Source organism: Macaca nemestrina, chromosome X, assembly GCF_043159975.1.
Source record: "Macaca nemestrina isolate mMacNem1 chromosome X, mMacNem.hap1, whole genome shotgun sequence".
NCBI lineage: Eukaryota > Metazoa > Chordata > Mammalia > Primates > Cercopithecidae > Macaca > Macaca nemestrina.
The window spans coordinates 109,557,375-109,564,741 of record NC_092145.1 but is presented as its reverse complement, the minus strand read 5'-3'; positions in this window follow the sequence as shown (position 1 = coordinate 109,564,741).

The following is a 7,367-nucleotide window of genomic DNA, read 5'->3' as shown; positions in this document are numbered from 1 at the left end:
TATTATACAAAGTGTTCTAGGGAACATATGATAAAAAGAACATTTTCCAATTTATATCATGTGGTAAAATTTTCATAGTGAATACGATGATGGACACAAAAATAAAAGGCAATAAGAGATCAATCACACCCATGAAAATAGATGGAAAATCCTCAAGAAAATATTAGCAAACTAAATTCAGCAATGTATGTACAAAATAACATATCAAGACCAAGATGGTTTATCATTTAGAAATAAATTAGTGTTCTCCACCATATTAATCCAAAGCATGGAAATCATGTAATTATTTCAGTACATGTAGTAAAAAAGTGTTCGATAAACTCAAGCTGCATTCATAATAAAACTTTTCAGATATCTATGAAGAGAAAGTTACTTAACCGGATTAAGGATATCTTTAAAAAATAACTTTAATAAGTAAGTATCCTACTACATTTTGAAATATTTAAAGCTTTCTTTTTGAGATTGAGAAATAGTTTCCCTTGATGATTCTATCGGAGATCTTAATTTACTTAGCAAAGGCAAGAATAATAAAAGTGTAAGGATTACAAATGAAGAAGCAAATCTGTCATTATTCATAAGTGATTTGGTAATGGACTAGAAAAATCAAAATAACTTATACATAAATTGTTAGACAAAAGTATCACTACTAGATGATATATGTGTATGCATATACATACACACATAAAATTTACAAATCAATACATAGGCAAAAGAGTGATAGAGAATGAATAAATTAAAATATACTAACAATAATATCAGAAATCAGCGTGGTTCTAATCAAAAGATAGAAACTACATAGCAGGTTAAACATATTAGTTTAATAGAAATAATTATTCAACTGTGATCAAGAGTAACTATGAGATTTATGGAAACTTGATATGACACATAGGGCTAGGGGAAAGTACACAAGGAAAGAAACACTTGGAAGGATACCTCATGGCATAAGTTGTAGTTTGGGCCGGTGGTTGTGTTATAGCTCCTCCTAATGGCCTCACCCATACCACTCACCCTGCCTCTGCTGGAAATGGAAGGAATGTCTCTTCCCCCTTCATTGTTCCTCCACCAGCCTCTACTGAGAAAGCTCACTTTTATCGTGTTCACTTGAAAAAAGAAATGCTTAATGGAATCACGTTGTTTATCAAAGAGCGTATATGTAAGGATGCAGTCTAAGCGGAGAGGCAATAAAATGATAACGGATGAAAGTACATGGAATAAATCCAACACAGTGAAGACCTATATGGGGGGGAAAAAAAACCCCAAAAAACCTATAACCCCTTTTTAAGAGATACTCCTGCTATAGGTTGAATTGTGCCCCTCCCGGCCACCATTCGTATGTTGAAGTTGTAACACCTAGTACCTCAGAATGTGGCCTTATTTGGAGATGGAGTCATTGCAGGTGTAATTAGCAAGATGAAGTCATTAAGACAGACCCTACTCCAGTATGGCCAGAGTCCTCATTAAAAGGTGAAATTTGTACACAGAGACAGACACACATAGAGGAAAGACCCCATGAAGAGACATGCGAAGAAGACAGCCATCTACAAGCCAAGGAGAGAGGTCTCAAACAGATCCTTCTCTCATACCCCTTAGAAGGAACCAAGTCTGTTGGCACCTTGATTTTGGGCTTCTAGCCTCCAGAACTGTGAGACAATATATTTGTGTTGTTTAAGCCAATCAATTGTGGTACTTTGTTATGGCAGTCATAGCAAATGAATGGATTCTTGTACTGAGAAGTGAGGTGCTGCTGTAACAAATACCTAGAAATATGCACATGATGTTGGTTAATACTAGAGCAGGGTGGGCTCCTAAGTCCAAGGACTAGTGTTGTTATCCAAAGGGGACATTTGGACACAGGCAGGCATACACACGGAGAGAATGGTACGTGAAGAATGGAGTTAAGTTGCCACAAGGCAGGGAACCACCAGAAGCTACGAGAGAGGCATGGGACAGATCCTCCCTCACAGCCCTCAGAAGAAACCCACCCTGCCGACACCTTGATCTTGAACGTGTAGTTTCCAGAACTGTGAAAGAACACATTTCTGTTGTTTAAGCCACCCAGGATGTGGTGCTTTGTTACAGCAGCCCATGCAAACTAATACAGATAGTAATAAATGATAACTTCAGTTAATAGAGAGATGTACTTTGTTCACTGACAGTGAAACTTAATGTTGTATTAGTGTCAGTTTTCTCTGAATCATTTTAAAGATTCGATGTGACCACAAACAAAATCCCAAGCGATCGTTTTTGTGTGACCTTTGACAAGGTGATTCTAACTATGATACAGTGATGTGCAGGCCACAAATTCCAAAGATTAAGAAAAAGGTAGGAGGAGTTTTACTAGTACAGGCAGTCCTTGCTTTGCACCTAGCGGAGGACCATGCAAATCACCGTGCAAACTGCAACCATACCACGCGATCTCAATAACCAAAGGAAAAGTTGTGCTCATTCTGTGACTTTTAAATATTTTTGTCAAAATATTAAAACTCTCTTACTTTTGGTTATACATGTATAGGAGAATTTAAAAAGTAGTAAAGCTAAGTGTCATTCAAAACATTAGACACATTGAGAATTAAAATTCCAAATACCTATGGAGATCCTTTAATATGAAGGTTTTTTGCTATGTTCATAGCATCCCTTGATAATAGTCTGAAGCTGGAAACAATACAAATATTCCTCATTATTAGAAGTGGTTAGTAAATTATGGAATGTTCATGGAATGAAATATACGCAGCAGTAAAAAATAAAGAAATTATGGTTGCTAGCATCAAGATAAACGACCCTAATTAGAGTGAGCAAAAGTTGCAAATCGAAAGAAGTTAACAGTATAATTGCGCATTAAAAAGTTTAAGAACAGGCAAAACTATAGTGTTTCAGGGTGCAAATGAAGATGGTAGAAAGTATCAATGAAAGCAGGGTAGAGAGTTTTACAAAAGTCAGGAAGTGGGTATGTTTAGATTTGATTGAATGGGATGTGTTCAGGAAGGGACATACTAGCGGTTTGTAAATTACAGGAAATATTCTGTTCTTTAGGTAGTGATGTGTGCCCTATAGTTACTGTTTTAAGTGTGCATATACTTTATATGTTATGTTACTGATACATATTTAATAATATGGTTAAAATAAAAATGCAGACAGACTTAGAAGGAGCAGCCAGTGTGAAGAGACCTCAGGAAGCACCTGGGAAGCTGTAATGTTCTATTTCTTGACACGTACACACTTGTGTGTATATATTAACATATATGTGTGTAATACACTCCTTTATATTGCATGATAAAAATCTCATGATATTCACATGCTTGTTTCTCGTATGTTTTCTTCTACAAATCATGAGAGAGGCTGTGAAATGTTTGAAAAACAGTGTAGGCTTTAGCACAACAAAATGAATTGGAAGAATTTTCAATATCCTCTCCTCAGTTTGGGCTTTTGTTGTTGTTCCTGTTCTGTTCAGCAAACTAAAACATGGTGTTGAGTCTAAAACTTCCAGACAAGGCTGGGAGGACCAGCAAAAGGGAAAACTAGAGCTAGAAAGATGGGGATAAGTTCAGAGAAATGAACACAGACATGGTACTGGCCAGCAGTGCATCACCTTTAAGGTCCAGTATGAAGACTAAGGGTGGCAAAGGCACCTTATAGAAAAGCCTGGACTGCTCACTGCATTGCAGCCTGCATGGCAAGAAGCTCAAATGGTGATTGCCAGGGATTCCTTTCTGGAACTACTAGCTCATCACGTCTTCCTGGAAGCATGACCTACATGACCTGGTGATGTCGCTGCTGCTTCCCGTATAGCAAACCTGATTGCCCAGACCTCCCAAGGAAGGATCAGTGGGAGGAGTCTGTGTTCTCTTGTTTGTGGGATGAAGCAACCTCACCTAATCCCTCAGTTCTCAGTTGGTGTGGTGGGCTCCATGGAAAATTTACTGTTTCAGGGAGTTTTGCTGAACGAGTCTTTGCCCATCTGTCATCCTTGTGTGTCTTGAATGACTGCTGTTCTAGAGATTATTGTCATGTTTCGCTGCTTTCAGGAGGTGAGAGTGTTACCCCAAGCCTCAGCCTCACTTTCAACCCATCTCTCCTTCTTGCTAAGGCGGGAGCACACCCAATATTAGTGTCACCTTGACTGGGTTGCGGGATGCCTCCATGCCTGGTGATGCATTGTCTCTGGGTGTACCTGTGAGGGTGTAGCCAGAGGCGATTGACGTGAAACAGTGGACTGGGAGGGGAAGAGCCCCCTTAATGTGAGTGGTTATCATCCAATCAGCTGCTGGTGCAGTTAGAACAAATCAAGCAGAAGAAGGGGACTTCCTATCTCTCTCTCTCTCTGTCTCTGTCTCTCTCTTTCTCTCTCTCTCTGTCTCTGTCTCTCTCTCTCTCTCTGTGTGTCTCTGTCTCTCTCTTTCTCTCTCTCTCTCTCTGTGTCTCTTTCTCTCTCTGTCTCTCTCTCTCTCTCTCTCTCTCTCTCTCTCTCTCTCCCACATTTGGGAATGGGGTATCATTTTCTCCTCCTTTCCTTGGACAATGGTCTCTAGGATCCATGGCCTTTGGACTCTGGGACTTGCACCAGCAGCCTCCCGGGAGATCTCAAGCCTTTAGCCTCAGACTGGGGACTGCAAATTAGCTTCCCTGGGTTTAAAGTGGTTGGACTTGGACTGAGCTATACTGCTGGTTTTTCTTATTCCCCAGATTGCAGAGGGTGCATTATGGGACTTCATCTTTATAATCGTGTGAGCCATTTCTCCCTATTAAACTCCCTGCTATATATATACAAATATATCTTATTGGTCCTGTCTTCGTCCCTCTGGAGAACTCTGGCTGCTGCAGTTCTCCAGAGGTCGGCTCACCCTCTGCTTTGGAATTTGGCCCTCTTGAAACCTTCAAATCCTGAGATTGGGGCAGTGGTAAAATAGAAAAATGTGAAGAGTAATAAAGCTATCTCTGCCTAGCCAGTCGACTGCCCTCCAGCCTCCCTTTTAAATATTGGAAGTCAATACTTAAATGATTCTTTTGGCTCCACATATTTTATTGCATCTTTTCAGAAGGATATGTGCTTGCTTGAGACGTGGTGGATGTGGGCTGGGTGATCTGGAGGTGTAGAGGTTGTGGGTGGATGAGCATAAGAACATACTTGTCCCTGTTACTCTGTGATCCTATGCCTTAGGGCTGTACTTTTTCCTTCCACTTTGCTTTTTGGGCCGTGCTGATTAGAATGCAGGATGAATTTACATAGTGGGCTGCTCTGACTGGAATGATTTAATACAGAAATGAGTGGGGACTGTGGATGTGGTGGTGAAAAGAGACATGAATCTAATTTTCCTTATGAATCTGTATCTTTTATGCAATAGAGCTCTGCTTGCGTCTGAATAGTTTTCTCGACAATGCCACAATGAGTATAAATCTATTTAAGAAAAAGACTGCTATGACAGTGGGGTCAACTTAGGAGCAAAGAAGGAACACACACAGTGTTTTAGCAGTTGGACTACGCAGAAACTAAGGGACTGTGGCTCCAGGAAACACACACTCAATTGTAACCACTTGCTTTCCACCCAGAGCCTCAGTATCATATGTGCTATTCCACTGACCTTCCACTCACTTTCAGTCTCATACTTCACAATGAAGATGCCTTTCCCCTCCTTGGCTGGTTCCACTCATTTCTCATCATTCCCAGATCCTCTGGGGAAAAGAAGCCAGGGATTTTGAAGAAGACTACTATGTGAATTCAAAAGCCCAGTTGCCTCACATGCCTGTGGAATCCAGCTGAGGGTCAATGCCAGGTGGAGAGGAGCCTCATGACCACTTCATGGCCCTTCACTCTTTCCCCTGAGGTGGAGCAAACAATATGTTTAGATCAGCAGAGGCTGCTGAGCCTAGGACTGAGAGGACAGCCAAAGGCTGGGAGACTGCTAAGCCTGTGGTCATGGCCAGAGACCAGGGAAGAGACAAAACTGAAAGATAGGCTGCTAGGCCCTGACATTCATGCCATGGTCATTCTCTGCCATAATATAAGCACTTGCTGAAAAACATTCAGATGGCAAATGGGTGTAAAATGAGGAATATCTCCTGACCCTACACACCCCTGCAAGAGCTGTCACTGCTATACACACTCCAGCCTATGCTCCCTGTAGAGATAGATATTTAGATGAGGAAGTATAGACACATGAGAACATGTTTTCCTTTTCATTTTCCTTGTATAAATTTATGTTCTACCCTACACGTAAGGACGGTCTTATAGCAGGCTCCTTCCATATCAGGAACATTGACAGTGTCTCTGTAAAGTCTCGCCTAAACAGAGGCCTCTGCTCGGTGTGGCCCCTGCTCAAAGGTGGCCAGGCATAGCCCTTGCTGCTCTGCTCATCCCTGCACAGTACTGAACTTCAAGGGACACTCCCCACTGTCAACCCTAGGGAGCTCCTGATAGAATATAGACTACCCCTTCCTTCACACAGAATATTCAAGTCAGTCACTTCACTGGTCACTGAAAAGGATGTGGAGGACTCCTGCCATCCCTCACACACCTGATTTACAACAATCCCTTATGGGAAAACATAAGGGATTTTTTTGACCTGGAAGACTGAATTCCAGGAAATAGTAACCTGTAGCCCAGAAAACACCAGCAGACCAGTGGGCTTGTTTTTCTCTCCCTCTAGTTGGGCCTGAGAGTGGCCAGGGGAGGAAGTTTACCAGCCTGTAAACCAGACATGTGATACCTGGGAGTTAGTCCTCCTGACGTCTCCCAAAGGACTGTGAAAAACTGGAGCTTTTTGGGGGCTGCTTGTTTCCTTAGGACTCTGCTGGAAGTGGTCTCCTGGAAATGCCTTGAAAAATTCAAGTCCTCCAACCTGCTTCAAAGGCCCAGTATATCATCTTGGGCACCTGGTATGGAGCGACACACAGATCTCCACCTAGACTTAAATTCACAAAAATGAATCTTATCATTTCCCAGATTGTGAAAGTAAGGGAAGCGCTTGGATAGTCTTAAGCAAGAAAGGGATGGGATCCTTTCCTCTAGACACAAGGCCACAGGGGACCTACAGAACACGCCCTCTCCCTGCCTACCAAACTCTAATCTATAATGAAGAGCCAAGCTCTTGCTCCCGTGCCCTTTGTTTTTCTTTGGAATAAATTGCTACTTTTCCTGATTATAATGAGTACATATGAATTACTTTCAAAAGTGAAACAACTCAGGGATGCGTGTGGTTAAAATTAGAGACCATTTGAAATTGTTCTGCCTGGAGGTGACTGCAATTAATTTTCTGCTGACTGTGGCAGGCAGAAATTTGGCCCCTAGATCCTCACTCCCAGGGCTCACTCCCACAAATACGTTTTATTACATGGCAAAAAGGACTTTACACATGCAATTAAGGTTACTGAGC